The sequence below is a fragment of the Grampus griseus genome (assembly GCF_964374135.1).
Source record: "Grampus griseus genome assembly, chromosome: 6".
NCBI classification, from domain to species: domain Eukaryota; kingdom Metazoa; phylum Chordata; class Mammalia; order Artiodactyla; family Delphinidae; genus Grampus; species Grampus griseus.
Genome location: NC_139000.1, coordinates 52,877,874 through 52,898,802, shown reverse-complemented (window position 1 = coordinate 52,898,802; position 20,929 = coordinate 52,877,874).

The following is a 20,929-nucleotide window of genomic DNA, read 5'->3' as shown; positions in this document are numbered from 1 at the left end:
CAAGGTGACTCATAAAATCTGCCCCTATAAAAGGGACTATTAGAAATGTCACCTCCTGGCTATCACTAGAATGCAATTATGAGTCTAGTTCTCAGCTGACTACCCAGAGTCCTCAGAAGAACCAAGAGAGAAATCTGGGAAACCTAACACTTTGATTTGCCCAAGGCAAGTGTTAAGAAGCAGTCAGAGTAGAACTTTTAGAGGCTATTTTTAATCTAGGATTGTGACAAAATATAAATGATGTTTGCTACCTGCTTGTATTTAGTCAGGGTTCTCCAAAGAAACAGAAGGGGAGAGAGAGAGACAAAGATAAGAGGAGAGAGGAGAGAGAGAAAAGAGAGGAGAGAGAGAAAAGAGATTGATTGATTCTAAGGCATTGACTCATGTGATTATGGGGTTTGCAAATCCAAAATCAGCAGGGCAGACCCGCAGGCTGGAAACTCAGACAGGGTTTCTATGTTGCAGTCTTGAAGCAGAATTTCTCTTTTATAGGAAACTTCAGTCTTTGCGCTTAAGGCCCTCCACTGATTGAATGAGACCCACTCACATGGCGGAGGGTAATCTGCTTTACTTAAAGACTGCTTATTGTAGATGTTCATCACATCTGCAAAATGCCTTCTCAGCAACACCTAGGCCAGTGTTTGACCAAACAACTGGGCATCATAGCCTAGCCAAGTTGACACATAAAATGAACTATCTTACTACTTTTAACTAAAAGAAGTAATCTGAATTTTTTAGCATGTTATTTTAGCATGTTATTGAATAAGAATCTTAATAAAGGTAATTAGTAGTCACAAAAGTTTACTAACGCTCGTTTGCCTCTCTTTGAATGCTTTCAGTCCTGGGGTTTTGAGCCATTGCTTCATAAGGCAGGCAGGTCCATCTCTGGATAACTCTTATGGTTGACAAGCCCTTGCTTGAATTTATTTTTTTTATTTTTCTATTTTTTTTAAATCTTTTTTTTTTTTCCATCTTTCTTGGAGTATAATTGCTTTACAATGGTGTGTTAGTTTCTGCTTTATAACAAAGTGAATCAGTTATACATATACATATGTCCCCATATCTCTTCCCTCTTGCGTCTCCCTCCCTCCCACCCTCCCTATCCCACCCCTCCAGGCTGTCACAAAGCACCGAGCTGATCTCCCTGTGCTATGCGGCTGCTTCCCACTAGCTATCTATTTTACATTTGGTAGTGTATATATGTCCATGCCACTCTCTCGCTTTGTCACAGCTTACCCTTCCCCCTCCCCATATCCTCAAGTCCATTCTCTAGTAGGTCTGTGTCTTTTTTTTTTTTTTTTTTGCGGTATGCGGGCCTCTCACTGTTGTGGCCTCTCCCGTTACAGAGCACAGGCTCCAGACGCGCAGGCTCAGCGGCCATGGCTCATGGGCCCAGCCGCTCCGCAGCATGTGGGATCTTCCCAGACCGGGGCATGAACCTGTGTCCCCTGCATTGGCAGGCGGACTCTCAACCGCTGCGCCACCAGGGAAGCCCAGGTCTGTGTCTTTATTCCTGTCTTACCCCTAGGTTCTTCATGACATTTTTTTTCCCCTTAAATTCCATATATATGTGTTAGCATACGGTATTTGTCATTCTCTTTCTGACTGACTTCACTCTGTATGACAGACTCTAGGTCCATCCACCTCATTACAAATAGCTCAATTTCGTTTCTTTTTATGGCTGAGTAATATTGCATAGTTCCCATCCTGCTCCATGTAACTGTCATGCCTTAAGTGCAGTTCTACTCTCTGAAACAACACTGAAGCAAGACAAAGACCAATTCCTCTTAAATCATATCCCGAGTGTGTTTTATGGGATATTCATTTTGTATGACGCTCAGCGTGGGGATGGGGGACAGGGGAAGTTCTTTGGTCAAGTAAGTTTGGGAAACATTACTTATAAGCTCTTTCTTTGGAAGATTTATCATGACTCATATGAAAGGCTTTGTAATTCTGCAGCAAAGAAACCAGCTGAACTAAACTTTAACTTAGCATTTCCCAGACACCTGATCTTGGAAAAACCCCTTTCTTTTTAGTACCATCCTACAGAATAAATGAAAAAGTTCTGCAAGATTCTCTGGCACCATCAATGCCCAGCCTTTAGTTTAGATGCTCTGTCCCCCTGATTGCTGGTGCAATGCAGCTGCGTTGTGGAACACACCACTCCAGTCCTTAGTGGTTAATAATAAGTAATAGCCATTTATTATTTCCCCCATGTCTACAGTTCACTGGGTGATTCTGGTGATCTGGGCTGATCATGATTGATCTTGGCCGGGCTTACTTATGCATCTGCAGTGATGAGCAGGCTGTGGTATGTCAGGTCTAGCCTAGCCTTGGCTGGGATGACTCAGCTTTATTCCATGTGCTTCTCATATCCTTCCAGCAGGCTAGCCTAGGATATTTTCATTGTGGTGACAGGAGTTGAAGAGAAGAAAGAAACATGAAAGCAAACACTTTTCCATGCATTAAGTTGCTAAAACACTTGCTTGCATCCAGTTTCCTAAGATTCTGTTGGTCAGAACAAGTCACTTGGGCAAGCTCAGAGTGACAGCGTATTGCAGAGTTACAGGGCAAAGGGCAAGGATATGGGTGGCCATTAATTGAGGCTATTTGTTCTATTTATTTAATGCAGCTGTTGAATGCAAATCTGAGAAATGGTGCCAAGATAGCTGCAGCATGGGCTTCCCTGGTGGCACAGTGGTTGAGAGTCCACCTCCCGATGCAGGGGACACGGGTTTGTGCCCCGGTCCGGGAAGATCCCACATGCCACGGAGCGGCTGGGCCCGTGAGCCATGGCCGCTGAGCCTGCGCGTCCGGAGCCTGTGCTCCGCAACGGGAGAGGCCACAGCAGTGAGAGGCCCGCGTGCTGCAAAAAAAAAAAAAAAAAAAAAAAAAAAAGATAGCTGCAGCAGAGTTGCCAGGGGGAGGATAGTAAACTTGAGGTCCTCAGATCCCCACCCCTCAGAGATGCTCAGGATGGGGTTGGGTACCCATAGTTTTAAAATCTCCTTGGGTAATACTGATGATAAGCCAGGTTCGGAAACCCTTGGTCTAGACCCTTCTACTGTTTAACAATATTAATTAAGGTCTTACAATGATAAATGCCACAAGGGATAGAGAAAGAGATGTAAGGTGAAGATGATGGAATTTCTCATTGAGTTTCAGGCAGATAACACTGATGTGGTGAGTTACATAGCAACAGGTCAGCTTTCAATCCGATTGCTGCCATGATTCTTCCCTGGCCTAAAATCTGACCTGGCTCTTGGGATCCCTGCAACTAGAGCATTTTCTCAAACTGTAACTGACACATGTCATTCTGTGTGTGCCGTGCCCTCAGTCAGAGGGCCTGTGAGGGAGGGAGACTGAGTCAAGGGTAGTGCAAATTTAGCCAGACTTAAAAGGGTCTGGGAATAGGTGATTCCTACCCCAAAGACCAAAGATGCCAGGGGGTCAACAGGGTTACTGATTGTAGAGGGTTGACTATGAAAACATAGCTGCAGACTGAATAAAATAATATCTCCCAAATGTATATACAACTTTTTTCCCGAAGACTTTTATATACTGTTATGATTAGTAACAGGCACTACTGAACTCATCATATCAAATTGTGTGTATATATGTATTTATATATAACCTCAGTCAACAGATAGTGAATATTCAACCAATTAATACCTTGCGGAAGTTAATATGCTTTTTTTACATTATAAGGTTGGGAACTATATTAGTCTGCTTGGGCCGCCATAATGAAAAACCACAGACCGGGTGGCTTAAACAATGAACACTTCCTTTCTCACAGTCCTGGAGGCTCGAAATCCATGATCAAGGTGCCAGCAGGATTGGTTTCTGATGAGAGCCCTCTTCCTGACTTATAGACAGCTGCCTTCTCACTGTGTGTGACCTTTTCTTTGTCACACGCAGAGAGGGCGAACTCTGGTGACTCTTAGAAGGATACCAGGTCTATCAGATTAGTGCCCCACCTTTATGACCTCGTTTAACTTTACTACCTCCTTAAAGGCTCTGTCTCCAAATATAGTCACATTGGAGCATATGAATTTGGGGGGACACAGTTCAGTTCAGTGGTTCACAGGAACCACTGAGTTAGACTGCTGCTGAATGGAGCGAAATGCCCTCATGCCTTACTGTTCCCATTTGGGATCTCCTCCCAGACGTATTCGGGACTCAGAAGCTTCCCTAGCTCAGTCCTTTAGAGTGCTGACTCTCAAACATTTTTGGACTGTAGCCATTATAGGTAGCTCAGAAGGTCCTTTGGCCTCCCTACTTCATGTGCTCCGCTAGAATATATAAAGCAATTGGGTTCAAAATATGTGGATCATATGTTTACTTTAAAATCGAATGATGAGCTTATATATAGATTTGTATGTCATAGATCTTTACAACCTAGACCATGGACTTAATCAAATAATCTTATTATGCTCATCTTGATCATATGTTGCAATTTAGAAAAAAGCAAACAAAATCTTCTCACATCTCCAATGAATGTACAAGCATATATCTTACATCTTTATCAATAAGGGCGTGAATGATTAATATTTGAATTGCAATGTCTCTGAGTGTGTCAGTATAGCTATTAGAATATTTTAGTCTCCTAATCTCATATGTGCTTCAATGGAAGCTCAGAAGGCATATGTTAATGGTATAGTGGTTAACAGTGAGGGCTCTAAAGCAAGGGTCAACAAGCTATGGCCCGTAGGCCAAATCCTGCACGCTACCTGTTATTATAAATAAAGTTTTTCTGCAACACAGCTATGCCCATTTGTTTACCTAGTGTCTGTGGCTGCTTCGGGGCTACAATAGCACAGCTGAGTACAGACCATATGGCCTACAAATCCTAAGATACTTACCAACTGACCCTTTACAGAAAAAGTTTGCTGACCCCCAATCTAGAGTAGAGATCCTTGAGTTCAAATTCTGTCTCTGTGGTTTCCAGCTGTGTGATGTCAGGCAAGTTATCTAACCTCTCTGTGCCTTAGTTTCATCATTTGTAAAATGAGTACAATACCATTACCTGCCTCAAAGGGGTCTTAAGAGCAATAAATGAGTACATAAAATCTCAGCATAGGGCCTGGACTAAAAAAACCACTCAAACAGTAGTTGTTATTATTAAACAACCCACAACAAACTAAATTTATAATGAAGATGCTAAACTAAGAGCATTTATAATTAAAAAGGAAAATTAACAGTAATTCAAAACCTCACCAGCTCAAATCTACAGTGGTGAGGGTCCTCCCTAAATATCCTTTCTAAAAATTTACAGAAATTCTGTTTCTTTGTGGGGTATGCCTGGTGGGAGGGTTTTTTGGTTTGTTGGTTTGTTTTTAACATTGGTAAGTGTTGCCTGGCACTAAGCCATCTTAAGAGAATGTAGAATAAATTCATAGTAAATTTTGGCAATATACTAAGTTTAGTTTATTAATAACACACTTAGCAACCCTTAGTCATTCATTTAGTCATTTACCAGTAAATAGCCTCTAGCCATTTATAATGAGTTGGTGGAATTATCCTTTGTCTCACCCTAACCCATACCCCTTTCTGACTGATGGGCAGCCGTCTAGTTCATAGAGTCAATGAAACCAAGTCATGGATTCGATCCCTAGTTTCATTGTCATTCTTGATTCTCTCCTGTGGCCACAGGCTGAACCTTTCACCAGGGGCAGATTGGTCCCTGGGAAAGATTGAGTAGTAGCATGTATGGTTGGGTAAGCATAAATATCTTAGTCTCACTGGAAAATACATCCCAGTGACGAGTGGTAGGTCAGTAGCATCATGTTTTGGTAAAGGAAATACATAACCCAAGATAAGGCAGTGGAGGTTACTTTCTAGTCTACCTTGCTACTCTGGTCACACCCAGTTACGTGAGGTCATTGCCAGTTTGTACCACAAGGAGTGAGTTTTGCAGTTGTATACAAAACTGAGAATAGCAGTCATGAAGAATAAACTGGACGTTTAATTAGGAGTAGAAAGGGCAAATAGAAAGCTCCTCGTCTAATCTGTTGGTTGTTTGGATCCTTATTACTGTCAGAAGTTTCTTCACAAAGTTTTGAAATGAAATACAAATAATCATCAACCTGTGAGCATGATTGGAAAAGAGCCACCGGGAATGGTTACTCAGTGGCATGGCAAGGTTCATTCACCACAGTAGACTCTAATTTTCTTCTTTAGATATACAATAGATTTTTTAAAAAACTTTCTATGGATGGTTCTTGCATAAGATTCTCCACACTAAAATATCTGGTCTTTTCTTTCTTCTGACTTTCTGTTGGCAGCCTCTCTGACCTGTGAGAATCTGGGCAGTGTTCCCTCTCTTAGCGTGTCCTCTCCTGTATCTATTTCTTCAAGTTCTGTGCTCCCGGGAGCTCTCCACCCTCCCCCATCGATTTTTATCATTTCATTCCGTTCTTGAAGATTCCTTATATCCCAGCCTAACTTTGATCAAGTAGAAGTGAGCTGTCTATAGCCTACTTTGTTTGTTTCTCGGTCAGAAATGACTAGATAATGTATTATTGAAAAGAAAGAAGGACATAAAGGAAAGTATATGTGAATTTACAGTTCTTGTTCACCTTACTTGGTTTTTAAAACAACGTGCATTTCCTGATTATAGAAGAAGTACTTGTCCACTGTAGGAAGTTTGGCAAAATAACACTAATAAAGCAAAATATAATCACCCATAATCTTACCACACAGGATAACCACTGTTAATACTTTGCTGTATTTCTTTCCTGTCTCCTTCATCTATATGCTAATTATACAGATACCTGCATACAATTTCTCTGCTAAAAAGTTACATTATAATAATAGCTTATATTTATACTGTGTACTAGCTCTATGCCAAGCATTTTATGTACATTATTACATTTAATCTTCATTATAACCCTATGAAGTATGACCTATTGTTCTCGTGTTAAATGAGGAAATAAGGCTCAGAGAATGAAATTATTTGACCAAAGTAAGTAAGGATGAAAACGCAAGCAGAGAGGAGCCCACAGTATTAATGATACACTATTCTGGTCACCATTCTACTTCATTAATACTAGATTTCATTGTTTTAATTAAATTTACTAGTGATTAGAGGATTAATTTTTTAAAGAGTTATTATCTTTGAGAAAAATAATTTAATGTGTATTAATGATGGTTAACAATACATAAATTTCTTAACAGCACCTTTTTTGTCCTCCATAAAATGGGTCAGGGAATTATTACCCATATGAGCTGCCATAAACTGAACTTGTCATTTTCTTCATTTCTCATTTCTTCTTTAACTGTCCTAAGTGAACTGATGAATCTGTCAGGAGGAGAAATCATCTCATTAACCCACAAAGGATTCACATTCCCCTACTCCCTTCACTCACTTCTTCTGTTGCCCTGGAAGAGTGACCATTACACACTCATGAATATCAAATCCATTGCTTCCTTCTCAATCCAGTCTCCTAATATTTCCCCAATGGTATTAATTATGAAATGGCCAGGAAATCTAAGTTCTCAGCCAACTTGGCAACATCTGACAACATTATGATTTCCCTTATAATAGAGAGTGGATTGCATGTAATAAATATTTTATTGTTCCAAATGTTATGTTTTATCAGTATATAATGTGTATTTCCTTCTGTCAGTGATTTATGTCTTCTAAAATAATACTCTTTCAGACTATAATTAGAAGTTCTACCTTATCTCCATCTAAAAATATTTGTGTTGGAAAATGTTATCTGAAATCGTTATACACATTTATGATCTGCTTTTCCATATAATGGTCTCGTGACTTACACATTTTAGAGGGCTGCATAATTCTTGATTCTTTAGATATATTTATATTGTTTGTGAGTATGTAAACTATATCCATTTATAAATGAGCTTCAGGGGGCACTGCTGCAGAATTTCTTCAAACTATTGCCATTTGGTTCCTGGAGTTCCTGTGAGATGTCACTACTACTGCTTATTACTAAGAAAGTAGAATAAATAAGCATCCTAAAAAGATATTCTTACAGTACATGATTTCAAATGCTGAATAACAAGGTTAATTTAGAATAATAAGATTTCATTATATAACAGATATAAGGTAAGATTATTCATTTTAGCCCTTTTATTTTATGGATAAAGAAACTATGTGTATGGCTTGCCCAAGGTCAACAGCTAGAAGAGAAGTCTCCTGTCTTTGAACAACCAAACCTTCTATAATATCTGAAAGTAGAAAGTATTTATTTTCTCCACTATTCCCTAAAGGATTTTGGATGTAGAAAGACTCTCTGGAAAATTGAGCACTTTCCTGTCTCCACAGTCTCTGAAATGAAGTTGCCCGCAACTCTCCAACTTCTGCACCCAGGGGTATGCAAGACCATCCAATGGTCAACTTTCAAATTACTTTTAGACTTACAGAAAAATTGCAAGAATAGTACTGAGAATATCTATATGTCCCTGTCTCAGCATACCCCAATGTTAGCATCATACATACTGTCGTATAATTATCATAACCAGGAAATTAACATTGGCATAGTACCATGAACTAAAGACTACATTTGAACTTCACTTTGAAGTGTCCAACTAATATCTTTTTGCTGTTGTGGTTGTTCCCAAGATCTGATTTAAGATTCCACACTGCATTTAGTTATTTCTGTCTGGTCTCCTGTACTCTATAACAGTTCCTCAGTCTTTCCTTGTCTTTTGTGACCTGGACACCCCCCAAAGAACATTGATCATATTGCTGCATGCCGCTCGTTTCAGGCCTGTCTGGAGTCTTCTCATGATTGGACTGAGGTCCCCATCAAAAATGCCGCAGAAATGGTTCCTCAGCCTTCTCAGTACATCTCACAGCATTCATGATGTTGATATGTATTCCTGTTGGTGCTGTTGATCTTGATTGTCTGGCCAAGAGAGTCACTACTAGACTTTTTCACTCTGAAGTTACTTTCCCAAAATGGCTAAGGATGAAACATTTTGAGCAATAAAATAGATAATGATAGTGCCAGATTGTAACCCATACGATAATATAAATATCCACGAGTTCATAGTGATATAAATAAGTAACTGTTAAAATAGATACAGTCAAATCTCATTATTCGCGGTAGTTATGTTCTGTAAAGTCCCTGTGAATATTGAACTGTTGCTCCTGGGGGAAGTACAGGGTTAGGTTCCTGTAATTCTCTGGTCAAAACCTTTTCATCAATTGATCAATATACTTTGCTGTATACCTGGCTTTATTTTTTAAGTTTCTGCTTAAAGACACCTTATTTAATGTATTTTGTTGATTCATTAACATTGAGCTCATAGACAACAGCACTATAACTCATGCCTGAATGAAGTGTATCTAACACACGTATGTTCTCTGTAAGACACACCTCAGCCTTCTTGAATTTAGGAATAGCACTTAAGCACTATGCTTGGGGGATATTTTAAACAGTGAAGTTATCAACAAAAAGCACCAAAATGTGAAAAATGTGGCACTAAATATAACAAGAAAAGGACTCTTGTTCACAGTATGAGGGCTGAAACAAGGAGGCAGAACAATGCCTTCTCCAGCCTCAGCTGGGAATGTGTGCTTTGGATGACTTAAATTTTTCACTGTTCTGCACATGTCCATGGATGACCAAGAAAGTGCCATAAGTATTGATTTAAGCATTACAAATAAATTTTAGCAAGTAGGCAAATTCTCAAATATCAATACATAATCTGTGAATAACAAGGGTGGACTGTATATTTAGGAGAAGTGACAGCTCTTCTTTGCAGTAGAATTCCAATTAATAAAGGTGAAAAGAATGAAGGGTCTAGAAAATTACCACTAGGTAACCCTCACAGGAATCATTGTTATAGATGGATCCACTGATGGATGCTGGAACCTTGGGCAAAGGTTTGAGGAACAGAAGGATTTGCAGAGTCTCAAAGTATCTCCCCCAAGACATTTGTTGACTATAGGGGAAAATATAGCGAATTTATATTTATTTTAGACCCTGAATTGCCAAAGCAATCTTGAGGAAAAGGAACAAAGGTGGAGGTATCACATTCCCCGACTATGCTACTTCAGACTGTACTGCAAAACTACAGTAATCAAAGCAGCATAGTATTGGCACAAAAACAGACACATAGGTCAATGGAACAGAATAGAGAGCCCAGAGATAAACCCATGAACTTACGGTCAATTAATCTATGCCAAAAGAGGCAAGAATTTACAAGGGACAAAAGACAGTCTTTTTAATAAGTGGTACTGGGAAAACAGAATAGCTACATGTGAAAGAATGAAATAAGAACATTCTCTAACACCATACACAAAAATAAAGTCAAACTGTATTAAGGACCTAAACGTAAGACCTGAAGTCGTAAAACTCCTAGAAAAAAACATAGGCAGAACACTGACAAAATTGTAGCAATATTTTTTGGGTCTGTTTCCTAAGGCAAAAGCAGCAGAAGCAAAAATAAACAAATGGGACCTAATTAAACTTAAAAAACTTCTGCACAGCAAAGGAAACCATCAACAAAACAAAAAGACAACCTACTGAATGGGAGAATATATTGCAAATGATATGCCTGATAAGGGGTTAATATCCAAAATATATAAACAGTTCATACAACTCAATATTAAAAAAATGAAAAAACCCGATTAAAAAATGGGTAGAAGACCGGAATAGACATTTTCTCAAAGAGGACGTACAGATGGCCAACAGACCATGAAAGGATGAACATGAAAAGATGCTCAACAACAATAATTATCAGAGAAATGTAAATCAAAACCACAATGTGATATCACCTCATCTGTCACAATGGCTATCTATTGTCAAAAAGTCTACAAATAACAAATGTTGGTGTGGATGTGGAGAAAGAGAACTCTAGTACAGTGTTAGTGGGAATGTAAATTGGTGCAGCTACTGTGGAAAACAGTATGGAGGTTCCTCAAAAAACTAAAAATAGAACTACCATATGATCTAGCAACTCCATTCCTGGGCATATATCTTAAGAAAATGAAAAAAATTACTTTGAAAAGATACATGCACCCCATTGTTCATTGCAGCATTATTTGCAATAGCCAAGATATGGAAGCAACTTAAGTGTCCCTCAACAAGTGAATGGGTAAAGAAGATATGAAATATTACTCAGTCATAAAAGAGAATGAAATTCTGCCATTTGCAACAATGTGGTTGGACCTAGAGGGTATTGTGCTGAATGAAATAAGTCAAACAGAGAAAGATAAATACTGTATATTTTCACTTATATGTGGAATCTAAAAAATAGAATTAATGAATATAACAAAACAAAAACTGACTCACAGATACAGAGAACAAACTAGTGGTTACCAGTGGGGAGAAGGAAGGGAGGATGGGCAAGATAGGAGAATGGGATAAAGAGATACAAACTGCTATGTATAAAATAAATAAGCAACAAGGATATATTGTACAACATGGAGAAATATAGCCATTATTTTGTAATAACTTTAAATGGAGTATAATCTATAAAAATATTGCATCACCATGTTGTACACCTGAAACTAATATAAATTAACTATACTTCAGTAAAAACGGTTTTTAATATTTATTTTAAAGTTAACATTGCATCATTATGTTTCTAATATTTATATAGCATTAGCAGATGTACCAATACATATAAATAGGTGGCAAGTGTTCAAATTCTTGATGATGAGGGTGGCCTCCATATTTTTTTTTACTGTATTTTCATATCTGGATAATTAGCTAGTGTTCAGTCAAAGCTGTCAGTTTATATATAATTGGAGGAAAGTCAAAGAAGCTGCCACTTCAGGGGGGGACTTGGGACCCTTATGGAGCACTTCCTGTGGGAATTCTTCCCAGGTAGTGGTAAACACTGTTTTTCTGTGTTGTCACTATGCCCTGTTTGAATAGACTAGAAATATCTACTTCACACTGTAGAACTGATTGTGTACACAGTTGTCTCCTGAACAGGGTATTTCCTGCAGACAGTGGCTGCCTCCTTCATCTTCGTGTCCCTAGTGACAAGCACAGTGGCTCACACACAGTAGGTGCTCAGTAAGCCTTAATCAGAAATGGGATGGCGTGGGATGGGGCAGGGTAGGATCTAAGTTAAATACTCTGGGTCTGCTGGGCAACCATTGTCTGTATTTTCTCACAGACAAGTTTTTGTTCTTGACATATTTCTGGATGTTAATGTTTATCTCCTGCGCATGGGGAAAACAGGCATGCTCTTTGTAGTATTTAAAGGTACATGAAAATGAAGACAGGCTTTTTAAAGCACATTTAGTTCAATGGAGTTTCCTTATTCCACAAGGCTTATTTCAGGTGTGACCTTAGGTGTTCTATTCACAAACCTATCTTTATCCTAAAAATAGTGGTACTGTTGTCTCTAGAGGCAAAACAGAGGCAAGTGTTAGGGATTTTATGAAGCAGCTTATCTGAAAAAGACTCCAGTGTCATGGTTGGTTTTGAGCATTGGGATGGTTGGTTTCAGGTTTAGTCAAATGTATTAGTCAGGGTAGCTAATGTAACAAAGAGCCCCCAAATCCCAGTGACCGAATATAAGACATTTTTTCTTCCTCATGAACTGTGGAAGCATTGTTCCTGGTTGGGTAGTTTTCCTCCAGGCAGTGTTGCAGGGATAAAGGCTGCTTGCAGCTAGTGGCTCTATGAACTTCCAGGTCCTCAAAATCCTCTCTCCTCAGCTGGTGGGTTTTATGGGCCAGGTCTAGAAATGGTTTCCTGCCTTCTTCCCACATTCCCTTGGATGTAAATCAATTGTATTTCTATCTCTAAATGCAAGATATGCTGGTAAATGTCTAACTTTGTGTGTCCTGAAAAAAAAGCAAAAAAGAGAGAAATTATTTGGTGAACAACTAGCCAGTCTCTCTCACCAACTCAGCCTGGAGTCTCTCCTCTGAATTCTTATGCCATTAGTTTTCCTTATTCTTCTTAAGATTCTTTCTTCATTGTATTCATTATTAATAATTAAACCCATTAATACCATAAAGGGTTTGTACAACATGCCAGTTGATGGGGGTTGTAAAGGAAAATCAGGGGCAGAGCCCACCCTGGAAATCAATCTAGTTCAACCTTATTTAGATGTTAGAGTGTTTGGAAGTCATGAAATACTCATATTTAATTTTATCATCAAAATAGGAAATAATATAAATTGCATGACTACCTAATCCACAAAATAAGTACTTTAAGCTACTCAAGTGTCCAAATTCTGCCCCAGACATTTATTTGCTACTCATTCATATTTTCATACTTGTTCATGTTTTGCCTTTTTGTAGCTTTTTCAGGAACAAGAAGAGGCAGATATCTAAGACTTAAAGAAAATGTAAAAAACTTTAAATTCTCTTTTTAAATTTAATTATACTTGAAAATTTGGGAAAGGTTATTATTCAGTCTTATTAGAGAATTACAGTTTTGAGAACCACTGGTGTAATCTCCAGTTATCTGTGGACATGGTATTCCTCTTCTGCTAGCCTGTAAGCAGTTTGAATTTAGGGACCTTGTGTAACAACACTGTTGGTGGGAATGTAAATTGGCAAAGCCACTGTAGAAAACAGTATGGAGGTTGCTCAAAAAACTAAAAATAGAACTTCCATATGACCCAGCAATTCCACTCCTGGGTGTATATCTGGAAAAAAAAAAGAAAACACTAATTCGAAAAGATACATGCATCCCAATGTTTATAGCAGTACTATTTACGGTAGCCAAGATATGGAAACAACCCAAGTGTCCATCAACAGATGAATGGATAAAGAAGATGTGGTATATGTGTGTGTGTGTATAAACACATATATACACACACATAAATGTATAAATGGAATATCACTCAGCCATAAAAACGAATGAAATAATGCCATTTACAGCAACCTCTGGGTTTAAATTCAAAATCAACATAATCATAATCATGATGCAGATTATTTTGCATGGACTAAATAGTTATATTTGGGTCAGTAGTTTAAACACTTCTTTGTGTTATAGTGCAACACCAGTATCCACATATTCTAGCTTCACAGTTTACTGACTGCAGTCCTTCCAACTTGTATCCTTGTTTGTAAAATGGGCACGATGGATGCTACTATCTACCCCATAGGGTTGATGGGAGGATTAAATGAGTCAATACATATAAAATGCCTGGTACGTTGGTAAATGCTCCATAACTCTTAGCTCTCATGACACTATATACAAATTTAAAAATAGTAGATGGTAGTCTCTCTTCATAAGCAGGCTTTAAATCAGTGATTCTCAACCAGGAGTGATTTCCCCACCCTGTTCCCCAGGGGACATTTGGCAGTACCTAGAGATGTTTTGTTTGTCCTCACTGGTGGAGGTGGTGGTCGAGGGGATGCTACTGAATAGGGGCCAGGGATGCTGTTCAACATCCTACATTGCAGAGGAAAGCCCCCTGCAATAAAGGATTATCTTGCCCCAAAACATCAATAGTGCTGAGGTTGAGGAGCCCTGCTTTAAAGAAATGTACATGCTGTACTGTCATAGATGGAGGGGGAATTGGCCATCACACTTTTACAATTAGGAAGTAAGCTCTCTGATCATCAATTTACATGTCTGGAAAAGAGGTTAATAGTACCCAATTCACCTGGTTTTTGTGGACATTAAACGGAAGACTTTAATGCTTTTATAAACTGATGTACTATGCAAGTATAGGTTAGTTCTAAATTGTTTTCCTCAACCTTTAAAAATTTTTTTCATTATTTCCCTACTACGGTGCCTCTGTAGATACTTTTCTTCCCTGATTGCTTTCTCCCACCGTGAAATTTTAATACTACAAGTGTGCTGTGTGTCTATTGATCTAGTTAGATAGGTTCAAGGTTTGGAGGGCCACAAACCACTGTGATATCTAAGATGAGTTTTTGCCCCACATGAACCAATTTTCCTCCTCTTGGGGCAATATCACCATCACTGAGAAGGCATGTTCTAAATAAAAGAGGAATGAATTATAAAAGTAAAAAATATTTTTTATGATGTTTTAATTACTTATTAAACTAAAAGTCATTTAATATCACTTGTTCTGCATTTGGGATCGTATGAGATAGCAATAGAAAACTCAAAAACAATTCTGCTGATTTAAAGTGCCTATAGGCTATATAAGGATCAAATGTCTATAGCACTTTAAATGGACAGCAATGCTCATGCAAATGAATGTCGATTTAGTGAAGTCTGAAAAGGCAAAAATAAAATCTGATAGAGGGCAAAAATACGAGAAATTGAAGAGAAGATGAAAGCTTTCTAGAGAGGCAGCTAATTTGAATTTAAGCTTCTCATGAAAAGGAAACATAAAAGAAAGGTTTGAGAGGCAATAGGAGGGAAGGGAAATTGGGCTGGATAAGGAAGCTGAAGGAAATAATAGTAACATTTTTTTTTTTTTTCTTGCGGTACGCGGGCCTCTCACTTTTGTGGCCTCTCCCGTTGCGGAGCACAGGCTCCGGACGCGCAGGCTCAGCGGCCATGGCTCACGGGCCCAGCCGCTTCGCGGCATGTGGGAACTTCCCGGACCGGGGCACGAACCCGCGTCCCCTGCATCGGCAGGCGGACTCTCAACCACTGTGCCACCAGGGAAGCTCATAACATTTATTTTTGTAGGTGAAAGTTACTAATTAATTAGGGAGCTTCCCCCCCCCCGCCCCCGCTTTGTTTGAAAAGGAAAGACTAAGCACAACTAAATCTGCAAAGAGAGGGGCATGTCACGTGAGGGAAAACTGGAAGCTTAGGGCCTATAGGTTAGCTATCTGGTCATCAGGCCATAGGTCTGGAAGGAATCTTTATGTGGCCTGGCCCATTTTTATCTACTCCCTTAGTTCCTCACTCCTCAGCAGAAGGGTCCTGTCTGAGGTTTCAGCCTACATCGTACCACAGCATCTCTACAGACCCTCTCTTCTCCTCAGGTCAGCCTCCCAACCTCCCAGTAGTTCTTGTGGGTTCCTGCTTCCTTACTTCTGTTTGTAGCTGATACTTCTATTTGGATTGCCTTCTCAGTGCTTCATTTTCTCCTTTCTTACTCTTCCTTTTAGTTCTTACATCTGCATGCTGACATTGTTAGGGAGGTAAGAGCCTCACTTTCCAGGTAAAACTACAGGGTGTATGGCCCTCTGGGGTCACACAGCTAGTATAATGAGACTCCAGGTCTTCTGGCTCAGAATCTTATGCGCTCTCTACTCTTGTGTCTGGGCCTATCTAGCAACTTGACTGACATGTTGTAGATCTTCAATTAGCATTTTTTTTCCTACTGGTGAACATATAGACATATACCTTTTTCCCTTGAAGATGTATGAATGATGGTAAATAGAAATACCAGTTATCTGCATTATAAATTTTATATTTTATTCTGCTCGTTTGTTAGCATCTGACAGCAGCTGGAAATAAAACTTTAACTGTTTGTTTTCTGTCTGCAAATGTTTTGTTCTTGTCCAAGATGAGAGCTGAACGTTGACTCCACAGAATGACTATCTTGCATGTTGGGTCTATATATAGTGTACTGAGTTTTTAGCTATTTGCTATAGGTTTGTGACCATATGTGGAGGCTAGGGTGTTCACAGGAAGTGTGGGGTGTTACACTCCTTGAAGGTGGAATTTGCTGCACTTATTTTTGTGTCCATGAGCCTAGCCTGGCCCTGGTACATGATTGGCGCTTAACACATGTTTACTAAAGTAAAGGAGCTATTGTTTCCCTCCTTCTCCATATGGGGTGTCTGCCAAGTTCGTAACAATTCTCCCTTCTCTGGGAACTCAGAATTGGTGTTGGCTATTTCTTCCCTGAACTCCTGCACCCACCCACATCCAGTCATAGTCAACTGACCAGGGCTGATCACCTGACTACATCAGGGCCACATTCCCCTCCTTGAAATTTGTAATAGAGACACTGAGGGGCTGAGGGTCAGCCTCTGTGGATAAACGCAGAACATAAAAATACAGGAGCTGTAACAGAGCCGTATTATAGATTGAATGTTGGAGAAAGCTAGACTTCTAAGGTAAGAGGCTGAAACCAGCATACAGAGAGGAGCAGACAGGATACCGAGTGAAATTCCCAAGGGATTCTAGCCCATTCCGGAATGGGCAGTGTCTTGGTTGCACTTCTGCATTTGATCCGTGAGACACCGTCATGTTCTTTGAATAAACTCTCTTTTGTATTTGAGTCGGTTCAAGTTTGATTCCCATTATTTGTAACTAAAGATCTTCTACCACTATATCAAAATTCAGTTTTCTCATTTCAATGAAGGAAATTATACTAAACAGAAAAAATATGTAAGGGGGAAAGACTAAACTTAGTTTAAAAATTATAACAGAAATCAATTGGGAATTATATGTATTAAAATTGATTTGGGGGATTGGTAGAATAATGCTGAAGGGCTGTATACACTGTTAATTTTTAAGTAGTAGGAATTTTTTCCTTCAAGATGAAGTAAGAGTGTGAAGAAAGAAAAATAATAAGTCTAAAAACCCTAGAGGGTAGTCAGTGTTTAAGCGAAGGACCAAATAGTTAAAATGGGATACCTAAGAAACCTGAGTCATTCCTCGATGCTTTCTGAACATTGGCCATCATATCTAACCCATCTCTAAATGTAGTAGGTATATGAGGTTATCAATAGCTAAAGTATAATTATTGTTAGTAGGATGCCTAGGATAGCTCACAAAGGCCTGTTGAACCCATAGTGTCTCTAAAGCAGTAATTGAAAATTTTAAAATTATTCTTTATTGGTTTATAACATTATATAACTTCCATGTTTACAATTTTGACTTCTGTATACACTACAGCATGCTCACCACCAAAAGTTTAGTTTCCATTTGTCACCATGCTATGGACACCCTTTACCCATTTTGCCCTTCCCCTAATTCCCTTCCCCTCTGGTAGCCACTACTGTGTTCTCTGTATCTATGTGTTTGTTTTTGTTTTGTTTGTTTATTTTATATTTCACATATGAGTGAAATCATACAGTACAGTATTTGCCTTTCTCCGTCTGACTTGTTTCACTTAGCATAATACCCTCAAGGTCCATTCATGTTGTTGCAAATGACAAGATTTCATTTTTTTTATGACTGACTTGTTTTCCATTGTGTGGGTGTGTGTGTATCACATCTTTTTTTTAAATTAATTAATTAATTTATTTTTGGCTGTGTTGGTTCTTCGTTGCCACGCGCGGGCTTTCTCTAGTTGCGGTGAGCGGGGGCTACTCTTCGTTGCGGTGCACGGGCTTCTTATTGCGGTGGCTTCTCTTGTTGTGGAGCACGGGCTCTAGGCACGTGGGCTTCAGTAGTTGTGGCTCACAGGCTCTAGAGCACAGGCTCAGTAGTTGTGGCACACGGGCTTAATTGCTCTGCAGCATGTGGAATCTTCCCGGACCAGGGCTCAAACCCATGTCCTCTGCATTGGCAGGCAGGTTCTTAACCACTGCGCCACCAGGGAAGCCCCTATATCGCATCTTCTTTATCCTTTAATTTGTTGATAGGCTTTTAGTTGTTTCCATATCATTGCTATTGTAATAATTCTGCCGTGAACATGGGGGTGCATATCTTTTTGATTAGTATTTTCATATTCTTTGGATAAATACCCAGAAGTGAAATAGCTAGATTATATGGTAGATCCTGAATAGCCAAAGCAATCCTGAGAAAAAAGAACAAATCTTGAAGGTATCAAACACCCTGATTTCAAATTATATTACAAAGCTATGGTAATCAAAATAGCATGGTATGGGCAGAAAAAACAGACACATAAGTCAGTGGAACAGAACTGAGAGCCCAGAAATAAAACCACACATAAATGGACAATTAATTTATTACAGAGGAGCAATGAACAGACAACGGAGAAAAGACAGTCTCTTTAATAAATGGTGTTGGGAAAACTAGACACCACATGCACAAGAATGAAACTAGACTACTACTTCACACATAAAAATCTACTTGAAATGAATTAAGGACTTGAATGTAAGACCTGAAACCATAAAATTCCTGGAAGAAAACCTAGGCAGTACGCACCTTGACATTGGTCTTAGCAATACCTTTCTGGATCTGTCTCCTCAAGCAAGGGGAAAAAAGTAAAAATAAACAAGTGGGACTACATCAAACTAAAAAGCTTCTGCACAGCAAAGGAAACCATCAACAAAATGAAAAGACAACCTACTGAATGGGAGAAGATAATTGCAAATCATATATCTGATAAGGGGTTAATATCCAAAATATATAAAGAACTCATACAACCCAACAACAAAAAACAAACAACCTGATTAAAAAAATGGGCAGAGGAACTGAACAGACATTTTTCCAAAGAAGACATACAGATAGCCAGCAGGCACATGAAAAAATGTTCAACATCACTAATTATTAGAGAAATGCAAATGAGAACCACAATGAGATATCACCTCATGCCTGTTAGAATGGATATTATCAAAAAGTCAAGAAATAACAAGTGTTGGAGAGAATGTGGAGAAAGGGAACAGCTCATACAATGTTGGTGGGAATGTATATTGGTGCAGTCACTGTGGAAAACAGTATGGAGATTCCTCAGAATATTAAGAATAGAACTAAAACCATAGTTTCAAGCCTTGAAATCTACTAAGACCCTATGGGCCTTGAGAGGGACTTAGGGGATGTGGAGGGAAAGAGGACTCCAATTACTAGAAACTCCCAGAACTCCATAGGAGAAGGCTTCTCTGACAGGTGTGTCCTGAGGTCTGCCATTCTAGTAGTGAGCATGGGACTGGGCAGATGGCATTGGAGAGGAGCCTTGGGGACCATTCAGGGGAAGAATAACCTCGTAAGCCAGCTGATAGGACTGGCTAGCATAAGTCCCTTTTCCTTTATTCTGTGTATGTCCCTTTTGAAAGTGTGTGAATTTAAGTAGAAGATACAGCTGCTCCTCTAGAGGAAGACCTTTCCTGCATCTAGACTATAGAAGTAACTGTACTTTGAGCTAGACTTTCTGTCTAAATATTCCACTCTAAGAGGAAGAAGAGGAAAGGTGTTTCCAAAGTTAGAAAGATTGGTATAGAAGCCCTCTGAACAGGGGAGCGAGGTCAACTTATGGAGGTGATGATAGACATTGCTGGAGAGAAGGGTGAAAGGCACTCAGAGAATGAAAAGAAAGAAAAAACACAGGCTACTTGCCTGAGAATGAGGGACATGAACTTTGTGCGAGTTCAATGACCAGATTTTCTGACAAATATTCCCAGAGCCCATAGCTCAGTAGAAGGGCCAGTAACTTTTCTAGAAAACATGTTTTGTTTTAGAAAGAATAATACGGTTGCACAGTTAAGGAAAACCTGAAATCCTGAAGATATCAAATTATTTAAACAATTACTTGGCAGTGAGTTGTTTTCACGAAATTAGACAGTACACACACAGTGCTCTGAGAAAAGCATTTTTGTTAAAATTCCAACAAAGAGGATTGCCTGACAGTAAACCCCAGTGTACTTTCCAAAGATTTTTACAAACACCACCCATGTAGTATGAAACACACGAATTCTGATGAGAACGTATTTTTCAGGAATTCATCACCCCCTTCCCTTTCACTCGGAAGGTGGCCTCTTATCCGCGGCTGTTGGATGTAGCCAGTGAACCGAAACACTTGAAACCAGTTTGCTGGTTTGAGAAGAGGTTATTGATTCTCACAGCATGTATCTCCTGGGAGAATGTTATTGTTTAACTCTACATGTGGATGATTCTAGCCTCACGCTACTATAAGTCAGGCAGACTGGGTGAAGTATGTGGATTCTGCTTCTTTAGTGAAGTTTTCAGGGGCTTTGAAAAATGTTTCACAGGTCTGAGTGCTGCCTTGAGTTTAAAACACCATCATATGTGCTTCTCAGAAAATGTCTGGTTAGGTAAGAGAGATTTTTTGTAAGCATGTGCTTTATTTTTGAGGCGGGGAGTATGTGGGGAGAGAAATTGCCTGTGCACTTCTCCCAGTGCCAAGAAGACAATGGAAGTGATTGATAAAACACCAAATTAAACAAATATAT